General features: G+C 54.7%; 1 protein-coding gene across 1 annotated transcript in view; it reads left to right on the top strand.

The window, feature by feature from the left end:
- The first annotated feature begins 2,293 nt into the window (after positions 1–2,293).
- CMKLR1 (chemerin chemokine-like receptor 1) overlaps positions 2,294–17,233 on the top strand; it is a 28,895-nt gene continuing 13,955 nt past the window's right edge. The window contains exon 1 of the mRNA XM_080650818.1: positions 2,294–2,462. The gene's annotated coding sequence lies outside the window, so the exon portion shown is untranslated. The remainder of the gene's footprint in view (positions 2,463–17,233) is intronic.

The following is a 17,233-nucleotide window of genomic DNA, read 5'->3' on the forward strand; positions in this document are numbered from 1 at the left end:
CGCAGGGGCCAGGAAAGGGGAGTACTAGTCCAGGAGAGATGTCTTCCCCTTTGGTTCTTCTTAAAAGTTAACTTTTATCCAAATGACTAGAATTCTATTCTGATTTTCAGATTTCCAAAGTCATGCATGCATGCCCATTGCAAAAACCAGTGAGCTCACTGGAGTTTTAAAAGCAGGAAGCTCAGCATTTCCCTTTGTCCCTCTGTTAGTCTCACAACAGCCCCACGAGGGAGGTGCTTTCAGAGTCTCCATTTTACAGATGAGGAAACTGAGGCTCAGAGAGGGGAGGGCACTGGCTCAGGACTGCAGGGACAGTCAGCTGCGAGGTCAGTGTGGTTCAGTGGTTGAATGTTGACCTATGAACCAGGAGGTCACGGTTCAATTCTCGGTCAGGGCACATGCCCAGGGTTGCAGGCTCAATCCCCTGTGGAGGGGAGCAGTCGATCAATGACTCTCATCATTGATGTTTCTCTCTCTCTCTCCCTCTCCCTTCCTCTCTGAAATCAATAAAAAAATTTTTTATTTTTAAAGATTGGAATGAAATGAGGGTCATTACCACGGGGCAGCACTAACTCTCAGGACAGAGACGAAAGAGGGGTCCTAGCCCCTCCCTCCCGCTCTCCCCATCAGTCACTCGCTCACCCACTCACTCATGGACCCATGATGTTTGTTGGGTGCCTGCAATGTACCCGACACATGTAAGCATGTAAACGTGGATACACACACTCACTTCCCCCCCCCCCCCGTTTCTAAAATTAAATGTATTGGGGTGGCATTGGTTAAACGATTGCACAGGTTTCAAGTGCACAGTTCTACCAAACACCACCTTCTACTGCACTGTGGTTTCACACTCACTTTCCAGCTTCGTGTCTGGTAATCTTCTTGTGCTTCACCTCGGACGGCGAGCTTCCTTCCCTGTCACCTTATTCCTCCGCCATCTGAATAGCTGCACGGAAAACATGTCTTGGGTTTATGGGATCATTTCTCATTGGGTTGTTCCCGATGGTGAAGAGTGCTGCAGTGACCACTCTAGGACGTCATCTTTGGGCTTGTTTTTTTCTTAAATTTTCCTTCCTTCCTTCCTTCCTTCCTTCCTTCCTTCCTTCCTTCCTTCCTTCCTTCCTTCCTCTCTTTCTGTTTTTTGGAGTGTGTGTGTGTGTGTTTTATGGACAGTGTTCCAGAAGTGAAATCACTGGGTCAAAGGTTTGCCTGTGTTTAAGGATAAGGATGTTGATTGAGGCTTTGGGACACATTGTCCCCACAGGTTGTGCTGGCTTGTACTTCCCTGGCTCTGTACTGGGTGCAATATCCTCCCAGCTCTTACCAGTAAAACTTCCCGGATGAGAAAAGTGAGAGATAACTCTTGGCCGCCTCACTTTACATGTCTTTATTAGTAACACTGAGTAGCCTTTATAATCTTATTGTTCCCTTTTCTAATTATCCTCTTCAAGTCCATTTCCATTTTTTTTTCCTGTTGGCTTGTTCATCTTATTGACATCTAAGAGTTCTTTGTATGTGAAGGCTATGAACCATGTGCCTGCGGTCTCCTCTCTGTTTTCCGATGAGCACATTTTAAGTGAGAAAGCCATAAAGACGAGGTTTTTGGCAAAATTACAAGAAAATAACATGTGATAATTAAATGCAGTCGGCCCTCCCTCCGTATCTCGGGTTCCGCATCTGCAGATTCAACCAACCGCGGGTCAAAAATCTTTGCGAAATAAAAAAGAAAAGCGTTGCCGTTGCTGACATATGCTACGTGTAATTTAGTTAAAATAGATGCATCTGCATTTTTTCTCATTATTCCCCTAAACAATACCGTTTAACAACTATTTAATCAGCATTTGCATTATATTAGGTGTTATAAGTCATCCAGAGGTGATTCAAAGTGCATGTGAGGATGTGCGTGGGTTATGGGCAAGTACCACACGGTTTTATGTGAGTGGCTTGAGCATCTGTGGACTTTGGTGTCCACCCGGGGTCATGGAGCCACCCCCCAGGCGGATACGGAGGGACGCCTGTCGTGCTATTGGAGGTGAGTCTGCTCACTCAGACGGGTGTGGCTCAGAGAGGGGAGTGAGGCAGCGGCCAGGCCCTGGGTCTGCTCTCTCTTTCCACAAAGGGCCTGGGCCCCAGTTTCCCCTCTGGAACCCCCTACTTCCTTTTCAAGACCAGCCTCCTTGCAGCTCTCGCTGTCCCTTTTGCTTCCTCCAACTTGCCGAAAGGAAAAACTTCTCCAAATGCCCGTGCCGCTGAAATGAACAGCATCAGCTAATTCAGGCCTCTGCTGGCGGGAGGAAGGCGGCTTGGCATTTTCTTAGAAGGTTTAACGGAAACCCCGCGATGCTCAAGCCGTGGGGTGCCCGGCATTGAGAAGCCCAAGGGAGGAGTTATTTATCGCTTGGTACACAGGGACCTTCGCTGGACTCCTCCGAACTTCAGCGAATAGATAAACTTGACTTTGGGTAAGTACTTCCCTCTTTGGCTGAGCCCTTGTGAAAAGTGCACCCCCGCCCCGCCAACCCTCCAACTGGGTCAACACCTATCTCCACTAGGCTCTCTTGGTGCCTGTACTCACCCATCACAGTGCCTATCACACTGTCTTGTAATTGCCTGTCCTGCTGTCTGTCTCCTCTGCTGGCCTGGGAGCTCCTCGAGGCCACAACAGGGTATTATTCTCTCTGTATCCCCAGCCCCCTGCTCAAGACCTAGCATGTAGCAGGTGCTCAGTTACATGTTCATCGAATAAGTAAAGTAGCCAGGCCTCAGTTTCACCATCTGTAAAATGGGATGAGGGAGCTAGTCAAGTCTCATCTCTTAGATGTTTACTTAACTCCTGTCAGTTGGCAAACCATTTTATTGCTATAATTTTCTCGAATCCTCGGCATTATGATAAAGGTGCTATTAATACGTCTGTTTGACAGATTAGGAAACTGAGTCCTGGAGAGGGGTTCTGATGCTAGACCTCCATGAAAGGCAATAGAGCACTATGGCTATGGGGTTGGGTTCTGTGGGGTGGGTTTGATCCTGGTCTGCCACCTTAGTGACAGAGAACAAGTTATGTCTTATCTTTAAACCTCAGTTTCCTCGTCTATAAAATGGGAGTATGAATAGTAATTACCTCCTAGGATTATTAAAAGATTAAATGAGATGATATATGAGGAGCACTTAGCAGAGGGCTTGTCATGTAGCAAGGGCCCTATAAACATGAGCTATTATTCTGTTATCATTTCTGTACCACCATGCTATCTACACCTGTGACACGCATGTGAGCCAAGGAGAAGTAATTATTGATTTCTTTACCAGTCGATTATTAATGCCCAGGTTCCTGTCAGTGTACAAGAAAACCAAAAGCCGGTTTCATTCTCTTTGAGCTATGCTTGCACAGGTGCAGTTATCAATGCCAGTTTTGAGGCTATGAAGTAGACTCAAGACTTCTCAAAGTGGAATCCTGGGATTACTGACATTCTGATCAATAATCCTGAGAATCCTGAGTATTTCTTAAAGCTTCATTTTTCTGAGTCAGAATATCTGAGGGTAAGCGGTGCAAAGTCTGCATTTGGAAGCCACTTCACGGACGAGTCTGATGCCCCCCAAAACTTAAGAACCATTGCGCTAGAGTACTCGGCCGTCTTTTTTCCTTGCCTTTGCCCAGGTTTCTGGGTTCTTTGCTGCACACCGAGGCTTGTCTTTTTCCTTTCTAAGCAAATATATATGTACTTTTTGCAAGTGATACCCTGTGTCAGCAGTTGAGGTCAGGAGGCATGGTGGAGAAGAAGTGAAACTTTGTTGTGTTGTACCACAGAAAGCAGATTGTGTGCAGACTTGGGAAGTATCTTAAGCCACAGAATCCTTTCCTCCAATGAAAATATATGGAGGAAACAGATAAAGGTGCTGCTATCCTAATTGAAATAGGAGTGGAGGGCTCCAGACTTCAGCTCACTCAACATCACTCTCATTGCTAATGGACCTTTAAGAATCACGATAGCTCTGTGGAACAGGAGGAAGATTGCAGACCTACTCCAAATGGTTATGAGACCAAAGTTTTTGGCCTTTGCTGAATATGCTCTGTGACCTTGGGCAAGGTACTCTCTGGCCATAATCATTTGTAAATAAGAATGTTGTATTTGTCAGGGTACTAGCTGACGTAATGGATAGACCCAAATGCATAGAATGGCTCAAACAAAACAGGCGTTTATTATAAGGCAGGCATTTCTGAATGGAGGGTGCTACTTCACGCGGCGATTCAGGAACCCATCGCATGTCCCTACTGTCCCCATGGACATGTCACTGATGAAGGAAAGCATGGAGTTGGCATGCTTGCTTCTGAACTGCCTTCCACCACGCCTAAGAACTAATCATGTGACCAATCTAGTTGCAAAGGGGGTTGGGAAATGGAGTTCCTCGCCAGGGTGGCTTCTTCTCAGCAACAGCTGTGTGTTGTAGAGGGAAGATTGGTTTTTGTGGACAACTGGCTGTCTCGGCCACAGATATGGTGGCTTCTTGGGTCTCTTCCATTCTCTGATCCTAAGGCTACATTTTTCAAATATACCGAGGAAATTCCTACATTCCAGGCCCCTCCACATGGATTTCCCTGGAACTTAGTCAACAGCTGTTCTCTTTCCCTTCTGGAAGAAGGAAGCAGGAATAACAATTTTATCGAGCACAGCACATTTATTGAGCCAAAGCTCTTCATATCCATGATCTCACTCAATCCCCTTACAACCCTGTGGAGAAAAGTTTCAGGATTATCATCCCCATTTTACAGATGGAGAAAAGGAGGCTCAGAGAGGAAAAGGGGTCTGCCCAAGGTCACATAGGTCATAAGCTAAAGAACTGGGATTTGAACTCAGAAAATCCTGCGGTCTCAGTGCCTGTGCATATGTATGCCAACACGTGTGCACACGCAGGTGTGTGTGTGTGTGTGTGTGTGTGTGTGTGTGTGTGTGTGTAGTTAAGTCAACGTTTTCTTTGGGCTGTATTCCCCCAGGGCTGGGCCCAGGGGGTGTGGAAATGCAGGGATCATGACCCAAGTCCCTAGGATGAGCCAAACTTACCGATTATAAGGCAGCTTGGTGTTGTTCTTGCCTGAGGAAGCCCAGGACGTCAGGGGCTCCCGGGTGACGCTGAGGTCTGGACCAAGCCGGGCACATAGTGGGTGCTTGGCATCGACTTCCTGTACGAATAAGCCTGCAGAGGAGGAAAGTTCTATGAATGTGAGAACTTAAGATGAGTCAGGCCCAGTTCCTGTTCTTAAGGCCTTCAAGGAAGGGGAAGCAAACTTGTGGCATATATTTTCATTTATTCACCCAAAAAACATGCGTGCGCACCTTCTGTGTGTCTGATACTCCATAAGGCAGAATGATGAAAAAGACAGGATTGCTTGCCCCCATTTGAGAGATGAAGAAAGTGAGGCCCTGATGGGTGAAGGTCGTTTGGTGGGACTAAGACCTGGGGCTCCTGGTTCCCAATTTAAGACTCTTTTCATGCCTCTTGGGTGAGGGGGAGGCCCTGGGCTGGGCCTGGGTTGCAAGGAAGGAGGTTTGGCAGCCACTTGGTGCTGCTTCTGGACTCCAGGACATGCTGGTTTCAGGCAAAATTAGGAAACTTAGTTTTACTTCCCTTTTGGAACCTCCCTGCTTTTGCAATGATGGACACAATGATGGTAGAGAAGCAGTAGAGTTTCTTGCCCCGCTGGATGGAACCGAGGGCAGAGATTCTATGCGGTGCCGTGGAAGACAGAGATACCAATGTCTGCTTGGCATCTGTTGACCACAGAACATGGTTAGAGCCTCCACAGCCAACTGGTCTAGGGTTCAGATCCCAGCTCTGCCCCTTAACCGCCCGTGGCCTCAGTGTCCCCATCTGTACAGTGGGGACAATCTCAGTGCCTACTTCATAGGGTCCTTGTGGGATTCAATGACTTTCTACCCATAAAGCACTGAGCTCAGCTCAAGGTCAGCTCAACGAAAGCCTTTCTATTTGTATTCTCAGGAAAACAGGCACTGAGATGCGCCTTTGCACATCTGGGCTGATGTGGGTATCTGCGCCTCGTGCCTCCAGGTCCCCAGGCCGGCCTCCTGGCTTCCGGCCTCACCTCGTGGAGGAGTCTGGGCTCCTGTGGCAGGAAAGTGCTCCATCCACCACAGACACACTCTGGTAACCTTGGAGTCGCAGCAGCTGACTCAGTAGGGTGGTCAGCTGCTACCCAGGCAGGAGGTCAGAATCGGTTCTGCTTTCTTGGAATGTGAATTGGGTTCTCTGATCCCAGCCCTGGGCTCGTGCTGAGGGCAGCTGTTGGGCAAGGAGGTGGGTGAGTGTGAGTGGGCGATGGATGCAAGAATCAGCACCTAGCGCACTGGGTTGTTCTTCTGGGACCACGGGCCAGAGAGAGACAGGAGAGTTGGTGAGAGGCCCCACCTCCTAACGCCATCACATTGGGGGGTCAGGACTTCAATGTATGGATGGTGGGGGGGGGGAGCCCAAGCATCCAACCATAGCACTGAGCTAATCCCGACTCCCATTTTTTCAGATGGAAAAAGTGAGGCTCAGAAAGTGAGAGGGACTTGTCTAAAGGCAGTGAGAGAGCCGGGACACAGCCTCCACGCACTCCCCCGGCATTTGCTGAGCACCTACTGTGTGCCGGGAGCAGGGATACCGGCAGAGAAGAGCCCTGCCCTCAGGGGTGTCAACAGAGTGGGGTTCATCTAGCCAGAAGGTTGGCTTTAACATGCACAGGGTCAATTGCCCCTGGCTCGCAAGCACCCAGGACAATCCCATCCATTATCCATTCAGTTCAGTAGGCGGACACTGGGCCATTTGGACCGCACGCTTCTTGTTAAATACACGTGAGTTGGTGCCTGCCCGGTGCATTCAGCGCACAAGGTCCTGCAGGCTCAGAGAGTGGGCAGCGCTGATGGGGGAAGTCAGGAAATACTCCGAGAAGAAAGCATGCATTTGAGCTGGTTCCAGGGATGAATTGGCCTTGAGTGCTTGGAGGAGAAATTGGCCAGAAATAAAAGATATCTCAGTGGGGAGAGCAGCGGGAGCAGAGAGTGAGAGACTTGACGAGGAAGGGATGTCTGGGGTGGTGGGCGGAAGCAGGGCGCGGCCGGAGGCAGTCTGGACCCTCTGCAGAGCCTGGAACGTCCCATCCAATTTTCCGGGTGGTCCAAGGCAGCCCATGTCACCGGAGCAGCACCCTATTGTCCCCAGGCCTCATCCTCTCCACACTCAGTGCTTGAACTTGCACATCTGGGCGATGGAAGATTTCAGACAACCTCCAGCTGATGGAGTTGGAAATCCCAACTTGGCAGAGGGCACGCGGGTTCTCGGCTTACTCTCCTGGGAAGTCTGTTCCGTAAACCAACGTGGAGAAGAGACTATTTCTTTGCTACGGTGGCTTTTTTTGACTGAATCATGGGCCCCCTCTCCTACCACGCCCAGGCCTTGCTGACGGAGGTAGGCACAGAGGTTGGGAGAAAACGAGGTGTTTCTTCCAGGGTTAAAGAGAGTTGATTTAGGATGGCACCTGTGGTCGGCCGGGGACATGTTTACAAGAGGGAGAGAGACTGGCCGCTGCCCTGCCTGCCCGCTGTGCCGGGCTGGGCGTTCAAGTTTCCACTGGCCTCCCAGCCCGGCGGGAGGTGGGCTGCCTGACGTCAAGTGCCGGCCCTTAGGGAGCGTGTGCGATTTCCAATCTCTTTTATGACAGGCTGAGCTCACAGGGGGCCTCTTCAGCTGTCAGGGATTTGGGTCACGAAGAAAAAGGGGGTGCCTGGAGCACGAATGGAGCGGCCGCCCGCTGGGTGGAAGCAGGGACCCCGCAGCTCCCAGGGACCTGTTTTGAAACCCGTTTCGGCGTGCTGGCTGCCTCGGATAGGTCACGTGCCTGCCCCGAGCCTCAGTTTCCCCCGCTGTGACTCGGGGATCAGAAAGGGGCTTTCCTCACAGGAGCAGTGTTGTGTTGTTCATGCGAGATCGTGTGCGGCACAGCATTGGGGCTGAAACCCAGAACGCGGGGAGCGGAAGCCCTGAGCCAGGAGGGGCTGAGGAATGCCAGGGGTAGATGGTGCCGGCGGCACAGCTTTGCCCAAGTCTTGCCCTCTGTTTCCTGTGCTGGCGGAAAGCATGGCACGGCCGGGTGGAGGCCTTGGACCGCCAGCCCCGCCTCTCCTGGGGAAAGCGGGCCTGTCTGGCCTAAATGGGCCTTTCTTTGGCTGTTTTTCTCTCCCCGCCTGTGAAAAGCCGCAGACGTGAAGGAAATCAGGAGCAGGGCTCTGGGGAAGGGCAGGGCGGCTTCCCGGAGCCTGGCTGGGCGATGCCCTCACCTCCCCATCGCTGATTCCTGGCGGCCTGGGAGAGGGCACTCCTCAGGCGGGGGCCCTGGGCCTGCCCCTGTCCTGCTGGGTGGCTCCTGGTCCAGGCTGGCTGGCGTCCTTGTTCATTAAATGCACTGGAGTGACATGGTTAATTAAATTACCTAGGTTTCCAGGCTTTCTGGTCACTACATATTCTGGGTCCTCTCCCAGCTCCGGGGTCTCCCATTTCCCAGCGCCCCGGGGAAGCCGGCAGCGCCCCAGAGTCCCTCCTTCCAGGAGCCTCCTTTGCTGTTCCCCAGCCTGAAGGATCGGGTAGCTTTCACTCCCAAGTCCGGGCTGAGCTTCTGCCCAATCCTGTCCCTGTCAAAATGGTCTTCTGGGGCCAGCTGCCCCTCCTGGAGGGATCATGGCAAACTCATTGGAAATGTGGAAGCTGGGGCAAACGGTCCCATTTTACAGCCAGGGAAACTGAGGCCCAGAGAGAGGACGTGTGCTCATTCACTGTTCTCTGTCAGCCAGCCTCCCTCTCTGCCTTTGACGTGCGTCCCTCTTCCCCAGCTCCCCTGCTCCCCCCTTACCCCCCCAATCCCCCCAGAGCTGAGGGGCAGGGCCACTTCCTGGGCGTGTGACCAGGGCAGCCGCACGGCCTCGGAAGGGCCTGCCCCGGGCTTAACGCTCAGCAGTTACCGTCTTGAGATTCTGAACACTTTCTGCAGAAGGAGCCTGCGTGTTCACGCTGCACCGGCCCCCACGAGGGATGCGGCTGGTTCACCCAGGGGTGTGACCATCCTGGGAGGGGTCGCACTGGGGCTGAGGTGCTGGGTCCACCCGGTAGTAACTACCACCCAGAGGTGCCTCCGGCCTCCCGGGGCGCTCCCACTGGGGGGCCGTCCTTCAACAGCAGAAGGCAGCGGCCAGATTCACTCCCGTTTTACGGATGAGACGACCAAGGTGCACGGAGACCAAGCCACCTGCCTGGCTAAGCTGACTCTGAACCTGAGCATCCGGGCTGACGCCATAGGGGCCCCAGCAGGCCCCGCTCCCGCCTGTGACCAAGGCTCGGCTTTTCCACCTGTGAAGAGAGGGGACGAGAGAAACTGTCCCTGGGCAGAGCCAGGGATGCCTGAGTCCTGGAAAGTTCCCGACACGGGGGCCTGGCACGGGGCTACCTTCTTAATTAGCCCGGCCTCTCGGAGCCTCAGTTTCTGCATCTGCCCAATGGGACCATGGCAGTACCTGCCTCCCTCTCTGGACAAGTTCTGAGCACAGGGCCCAGCAAAGGTGGGAGGGCAAGGTCAACGTCGGGGGCTTCTACTCCCCTGGCCCCTATGCCTCGGGGGCAGAGGAAGGGCTGATCTGTAAGTAGGGAAACGGTGCGGTTTACTGTCCCAACGGGGCACTTTGAGAGTGAAAAGGGCACTCTTAGCATCGATGCTGGGACAAGAGGCGGAAGAGGGATGTAGGCTCGCGCTACGTGTGGGTCGTGCACGTCCGTGCCAGACAAGCAGGTGTCGGGGCGGGAGCGTGGCCCCAGCTGGTGGCTGAGTTCTAGCGGTGCCGGTGCCGCAGGGGACAGTGTGGCACTCGCCGCTGCTGACAGTGCCAAGACGCAGCGCCAGCCACCTGCTCAGGCCCTCTGCCAGATGTTCTAGAAACGTCTTCAGAGGAAGCCAGCGACGCCTGAACCAGGATGCCTGGACTGGAACGCGTGGTCCCTCCTGCCCTGGCGCGTCTAGGGACAGTGCCTCTCCCTGAGTGCCATCTGGGGCAGCGCCATCGGCGTGTGGGGACGGCGCTGTGCTCAGGCAGCCGCCTCGGGACGCCCCTGAAGACACCGGGGACCTCGAGGCAGCGTCCACACATGGTCAGAATGTCACTGGGGATGTGGGTCCGTCCCCACAGCCCGCCTGCATACTGCCCCCGTAAACCTCTGAGGAACGTCCCAGCTCCCGGCTCCCGGCTCCCGGCTCCTGGCTCAGAAAGGTCCGGGAAGGCCTGGCATTCCCCGGGGCGGGCTGCTTGCCAATGAGGAGGCTGGGAGTGGACGGCGTGGCCCACCCAAGGGAAGTACTCAGGACGCTACTTATCGTCTGCATTTTTTTCTCCTCGGCCTTGGCGGTGCTTTCTGTCCCCGCCCTTGTTTCCCTTCCTCCTTTCTCTCTTGATTTATGTCCTCCTGGATCCACCAGCCTCTGCGCGGATGTATTCCCCCTCCCTTCTGGACCAAGCCAATAGACAGACAGACAGACCTGCAAGCCAGGACATTGGGCAGCCCCCCTCCCCCCGCCTCAGGGGGAACGGCCCCACCTGGGAAGGGGCTGGAAGGCAAGGGGTTAAGACGGATGCTGAGGAAGTGTCCGCTGAGGTTGACGTGAGGAAGTGACCCCTGCTGCCTGGGGAAGGAGGTGACCGCTTATCCTGTGTGACTCCTGGCAGCTGACCCAGGCTGGGGGTGATGGGGCAGGGGCTGCTCCAGTTCAATTTAGAGAAAAAAACCCAAAAAAGTCTCATTGACTGCATGGGTTTTTCTAGAAGTTCTGCTGGTGGGGGTAGGGCTGGGGGAGGAGGAAGAGGGGTGACCTGCTCTGGAAAATAACCAAACACAGGAAGAGTTTATTTCTGATTATTTTATTTCCCAGCTGTGACTCGAGGGCTCAGAGGACCGGGGAGGGGAGGTCCCAGATGGAGGGGTGCCCCCCCCCTCCCCCCCATTCCCCAGGCACAGGATTCTGCCCACTTTGCTCACGTGGCCTTCCTGTGCCTAGTGAGCATCGTGGAGATGTGTCAAATTAATGGAATGAAAAAAAAAAAAAAGTTTCTGACGGAGAGCTAGGACTCAAACGCGATGTTGTCTGACTTCAGAAGGAGTTCTCTTCGAACATCACGGTCAAGAGGCGCTTTGGCTAGAGCTGGACTCTGTGCAGGTAGCATGACCCACCTGCCCCGATTTGCCTAGAACGTTCTGGTTTGCGTGTTGAAGGTCGCGCATCTCAGGACACCCCAAGCGGTGCACCCTGTGGATGCGAGCCCGTGTCATCCTCACATCGACCCGAGTTGCAGGTGGAGAGAGTGAGTCTGTGCCCCGAGACTGCAAGGCAGGCGCAGGGCCAGGCGGCGTGGGTACCTGGCCTCGCTGCAGCCGCACGGGCCACCTGCCTTTATCTGTCCCGCGAGGATGGCAGAGCTTCCGATCCTCCAGCCTCTCCGGCAAGTGTTTAGGATCCTGGCATTTCCTCTGGGCTGGAACCAGCTGTTTTTTTCTATGGAGGGTCGGGGGCGACTTTCTCAGCAAGACCTTCTCCCGGGTCAAAGTTGGAGCTCTGCCTCGAGGACGGTGACAGCACAGTGATGGGGTGGAGGGGAGGGAGCCTGTCCCTCCTCCCCCAGGGCCTGGGAACTGGGTGGGATCTCACATTCCCAATGACCTGGCTGCTGGCAGCAGCGCTAACCTTTTCGTCAACTGCCTGGGCTGGAGCCAGGGCATTCCAAGGGGCCCGAACCTTCGCGAATGCCCAGGCCGCCTGTGCCCGGGGCTGCCTCCTGCGCAGGGTGCAGCTGGGGCGGCTCGGGACTCCAGGATCTCTCAGGGGTCCACCTGGCTGCACAGGCCCCTGCAACCCCCTATTTGCCCCAGAGCCTGGAGTGTGGCGGCGGCACTGTCCAGAGGTGGGTGTGTCGGGTCTGAGGGCTCTGAGGTGGGATGGTGGATGTGTGCAGCCTGCAACGCTGCCAGCCTGGTGCACAGGCGGGGTCAGGGGTGCAAAATGTAGGGCTCTGCATCCAGTGGGGTCCCTCGCGGGCAAGTCATAGAAAGTCAAGGGCAGTCATGGCGATGGAAGACGTGGGCCCTGGTGTCAGAATAGCCCCGGTTCAAGTGCCACCTCTGCCCCTTCCTAGCCGTGGGGTCTCGGGCTAGTGGTTTTGCTTCTTGGTGCCTCAGTTTCCACATCTGCGAAATGGGGATGAAAATACCCACCTTGAAGGTTTGCTCTGAGTAGAGGCGCCAGGTACCCTGTCAGCGCCCTGTGAGTGGGGGTCAGTGCCGTCACCCCCAGCTTCTCAGTTTCTGTTCCTCTCACCCCAGGGCTGTACCCCAGGACCCCGGGATGGCTGAGGACTTCTGAGTCCCCGCAGGGAAGCCTTGCTGGTGAGATGTAGGGAAGTCTCAGGAGAGGTAGGGGTGCTACCTGAACGCTTGTCACAGCCATCAGCCCATTTAAGCGGCTGGGTCCATTAGAACACAGGCTCTGGACTCCCTGAAACCCGGGTTCGAGTCCTGCTTCCACCTGGTGCTGGTGATCTGATTAGGTTCCTTTCGGCACCTCATTATCTGCTGGGAAGTGGGGATAAGAGCCATGTCCTCCTGGCATGGGGGTGGGGGTGGGGGGTGGGGTGGATGCAGGGACCTAAGGAAGCTCCCGGCGAGACGCCTGGCTCCTGTCGGCAGGATCATGTTCTCTCTTCTCGCCCGTATCACTGTGCGGCCTGCTCTGCCTGGATTTGTGTTGAGTGCGCAGCGAGGCCGGGCGAGCAGAGGAGTCGAGAAAAGGACATCCCAGCAGAGGGACCAGCAAGAACCAAGGCTCAGGCCTGGACCGCTGGGTTCCTGAAGCAAAGGGCGTGGGTCGGTTTGGAAGGACGTGAGCTGCGAGGTCCCCCTCCGCGACCCCTCCTTGACCCCCGGCGGGCGCTTCCTGTGGGTCCTGCAGCCCCGACCCGGGGCAGTAACCCCAGATGACTGACCTCACCCTAGCTGGCCCAGGGGAAAGGAGACCAGTGTTCGCACCCAGGGGCCCTCCCCTCCTCTCTCTGCAGCTTATCTCAAGGGGGAGCCTGGTATGTGGCGACTGCACTGGGGGGTTCAAAGGGTCGAGTGTAAGCACTTTCTGTATGTCATGCTGTTTAATCCCAGAACCACGTTCTGTGTAACAGCTACTCCCATTTCCCCCCCTTTCCAGATGGGAAAACTGAGGCACGGGGTGGCTAAAGGATACTCCCCAGTCCCTTAAACCCAGGCAGCCTGGCTCCTGAGCTGATGTTCAGCTCCATTTAGCAAAGGCTTCGCACCCACCAAGGCTCAGCTCAAATGTCACCTCCTCCAAGAAGCTCTCCTGATTTCCCCAGTCACTGTTTCTTTGCTTTGTATAGAGCCAGAGCCACAAACTCAGCCATTTAAAGGGCCAGGCAGGACTCAAAAATGACCAAAGTAGGGACATTAATCACTCGCACAAAGAAATACATGTTCTCCCATTATGGTGGCTGGCAGCTGACTCCTTGCCCCTCTGGGAGAGTGGAGACTGGGCCATCTCACTCCCACAGCATTTAGCAAAGAGGTGTGGCCCTTAGAAGGTGCCCACCAGCTGCCTTTTAAATGGATATTGGAAGGCACCGACCCATGCTGCTTCCTGAACTTGCCAAACCTGCTCCTGCCCCAGGGCCTTTGCACGTGCAGTTCCCACGACCTGGAGTCCTCAGGCCTTTTCTGAGCACTTGACCTCAAATAGCACCCCCTCCGGCATCTCTATGCCCTGCTTCTCTTTCTATTTTATCTGTAGCACCTATCACCCCCAGCCGTTAGATTAATTTTATATTTCAGCATTCACAGTGCTTGGATGCCCCAGGTATGCTTCAGACTTTACCAGTGCAAACTCGTTTAATACTCGCAACAGCCCTGTGAGGGAAGAGCGAGGATCACCCCTATTTGTCAGCGGAAGGAACTGAGGCACAGAGAGGCTGGTGACTTGCCTAAGGTCACACAGCTGGTGAGGGGCAGAGCAGGGATTCAATCCAGATGGTCAGGGTCCGGGTGTGTTTGCCTTTTTCTATGGTTTATGTTTGTTACCTGTTTCCCCCCACCTCGAGAAGGCCAGCCCCTCCAGGAAGGGACATGTCCCTTTGTTCCCTGCTGTGTCCCCAGGGTCCAGCTCTGGGCTTGGTGCATTATAGGTGCTCAATAAACATTTCTTAGAAGGAGGGAGAGAGGGAGACAGGAGGAACCGAGAACTGCAGGGAAGCGTCCTTGGCTTTCGAGCTTTCCGCTGCTGAATGTCAAGGCCATCTTATTGGAAGTTTCTCCGCTTCCCGGAGGGGTTGAGTCAGCCTGAGAGGGGCCCAGTCCCTCCCTCGCCCCCTCTCTCTCGCCCTCCAATGGGGCCTCTGTTTTCTGACCTCTCCCAGGCAAAGGTGCCAAACCGCACTCCTGGAACCCTGGGCCCCTGCTGAGCACACTTCCTCCCCTGACAGGGCCTCGGAGGGGAATGTTCGGGGCTGGAGACGGGAAGCTTCCAGAACAAGACGGCCTGGAGTGAGCGGGGCTGTTGGGCAGCCAGTGAGGGGCCTGGGCGGGGCAGCCCTGGGCCAGATGTGCTCAGGCCTCAGTGCTGCTCGGGGCATGAGCAGAGGGGACAGGAGAAGGCTGGGAAGGGGTCCTGAGGCCGCAGTCTCCAGGGGTCTCCAGTTCATCCAACATCCCTGGCATCCGGCTCTGCTCTGAGCAGTTCCGGGGGAGCCCGGTGCCCTGCCGAGTCCTCCTTGGACCCTAACGTAGTGGACGGCACCGAGGGAGCAGAGGGAACACATTCCCCAGTTTCTCCTTTCCTGACAGTAATAAGTAATCGAGGCTGTGATAGGCACCAGGCCAAACATGTCACCAGCCTTGTTTTCTCGAGTCCTCACAAGGCTCAGAGAGGTGAAGTAACCTGTGCGAGGTCACACAGCCCGAACGGGCTGGAGCTGGGTTGAAAACTTAGCTCTGAGTGATACCTAACATGATTCCGGGGACAATCAGGAGAGGAGGCAGAAGCCCAGACTGGAGCTCCTGATTCTGTGACTGGAAAGGGCCCCTGGCCCAGAGCTGGTCTGCCTCGGGCCGCCCCGCAGTGGGTGGGTTCTTGACTTCCCGCAGTAAAGCTTTCACAATACGCGTGCAGGTGATTTGAGAGGACAGTTTAATACGCTGGGGAGGGTGACACAAGGGAGGGCCTAGGGTGGAAGAACAACAGGACAGCCTAGGCCAGTGGTCGGCAAACTGCGGCTCGCGAGCCACAGGCGGCTCTTTGGCCCCTTGAGTGCGGCTCTTCCACAAAATACCACGCGCGGGGGCGCACGTACAGTGCGACTGAAACTTCGTGGCCCACGCGCAGAAGTCGGTTTTCGGCTCTCAGAAGAAATTTCAGTGGCTGTACTGTCGATATTTGTCTCTGTTGACGAATGAGTTTGCCGACCACTGGCCTAGGCGGCCTGCTCTGGCTCACTGGGAAGTCAGAGCAAAGGGGGCCTCACAGGCAGGTTCGGGGATGAGCCTGGGACGAGCCGCCGCTGCCCATTACTCCCCTGGTTGCAAGTCTCACGAGGACCCTCTGAGTTTAGGAGATGCGGGCCTGATAGGGAAGAAGCGGGGAGGGCGGGATCCTCATAGAATATTCATCGGCTTATCCAGGTGTGTCCTTGAGGGCCATTGTCTCCACGGATGGGTCAGCCCAGGGCAGGGAAAAGCAGCTGGTCCTGGCGTCTCCCACCTTGTTGTGCTGATTTTCTGGTCTTGGAGCTGAAATCCAGCTGAGGCCTGGATGTTCTCTCTAGGGAGGTGACCTTCCGTATCTGGCTGTAAATTGCTGTCTCTGTTTCTTCAATCCAGATGCCAAGGAATTTTCCTAGCTTCTTACTATCCTGTTTCAACCCTGCTCACTACTCACTTGCTGGGTCACTTTGGGAGAGATCACCAAGGTGTCTGAATCAGTTTGCTCATCTGTGAAATGGGAATAAGGGGGCCATGACATTGTTTGAGACGCTGACACTCCAGGGGGCGGGCTTTCCTTTATCACTTTCCTTCATCTTCACGGTGTATGGGGCCATCGCTAAGTCCCAGAAAGGCCGCTCCTTTTCATGCTTTCATTGCCCTGGGCCGACAGCGTGAGACACTGGCTTGATTTCCACCGAGGGGCTTGAACCAAGTTGAAACATGCTTTGCAGAGGCTCTTGCAAAGGATGTGGGGGTGCCGGGAAGGGAGACAGGTTGAGCTGAGGTGGAGGAGCGTAGCCACGGCTTCCTCATCCGGCCAGGACAGCGTGTGGTCTGGGAGGAGGCGGCTGAGCGGGACCACAGGCTGCGGCCTGGCTCCCCAGCCTCTCTGGCATTCAGACACCCTCCAGACTCATCTTTGAGCTCCGATGATTTCCAGGAACACAGATCTTTGCTTTGGTTCAGAACCTGCGAACTGGACTCACCCTGGTTTCCACCCCCCCAACCCCCAACGCCCCGTGGGAGAGGAACACTGCCTGTGCTCACAGGTTTGTCGCCGTCTGATTTTTTCTATACAGACATCTGCTGGGCACCTACTGTGGGCTCCGGGTACTGTGTCCATATCATTGTTTCACGACAGGCTCACACTAACGCTTGGAGGGAGAAATGGTATCATCCCCATGTTACAGACGGGCACACTGCGGCTTGGAGAAGAGAGGTAATTGGTCCACGTTCACTGAACTAGGAAGGGCCTTTGAACTTGGACTCCCAAGAGTGGGCCCCTTTGGCCACTAGGTAGCTTGGAGTGGGGACAAGACTGAAACCACCTTGTCACAACAAGAACCCCAGACTTACTCATCATGGCATTGTGGTGCAGAGACTTTGAAGTTCACCTTGTATCTCCAGCCCCGAGATCTTAGATCTGCAAGGGGTCCCCAGAGAACTTTCCATCCAGACCTCTTGATTTACTGAGAGGAAGGCTTTATTATTGTCATTTTTATAGGCAGCGTAACTACAGCTCAGAGAGGTCAAGTCACTTGCCCAAGGTCACACAGCATGGCACTGAGCCATGATGTCTTTTTGTTGGTCCATTCAACCATCTTTTTTTTTTTTTTTTTAAAGCTGGAAGGGGGACTTTGAGACCATCAACTCCAACCTCCCTGTTTTACAGAGC

The sequence above is a fragment of the Plecotus auritus genome (assembly GCF_963455305.1).
Source record: "Plecotus auritus genome assembly, chromosome: 13".
In the NCBI taxonomy this organism is placed as follows: domain Eukaryota; kingdom Metazoa; phylum Chordata; class Mammalia; order Chiroptera; family Vespertilionidae; genus Plecotus; species Plecotus auritus.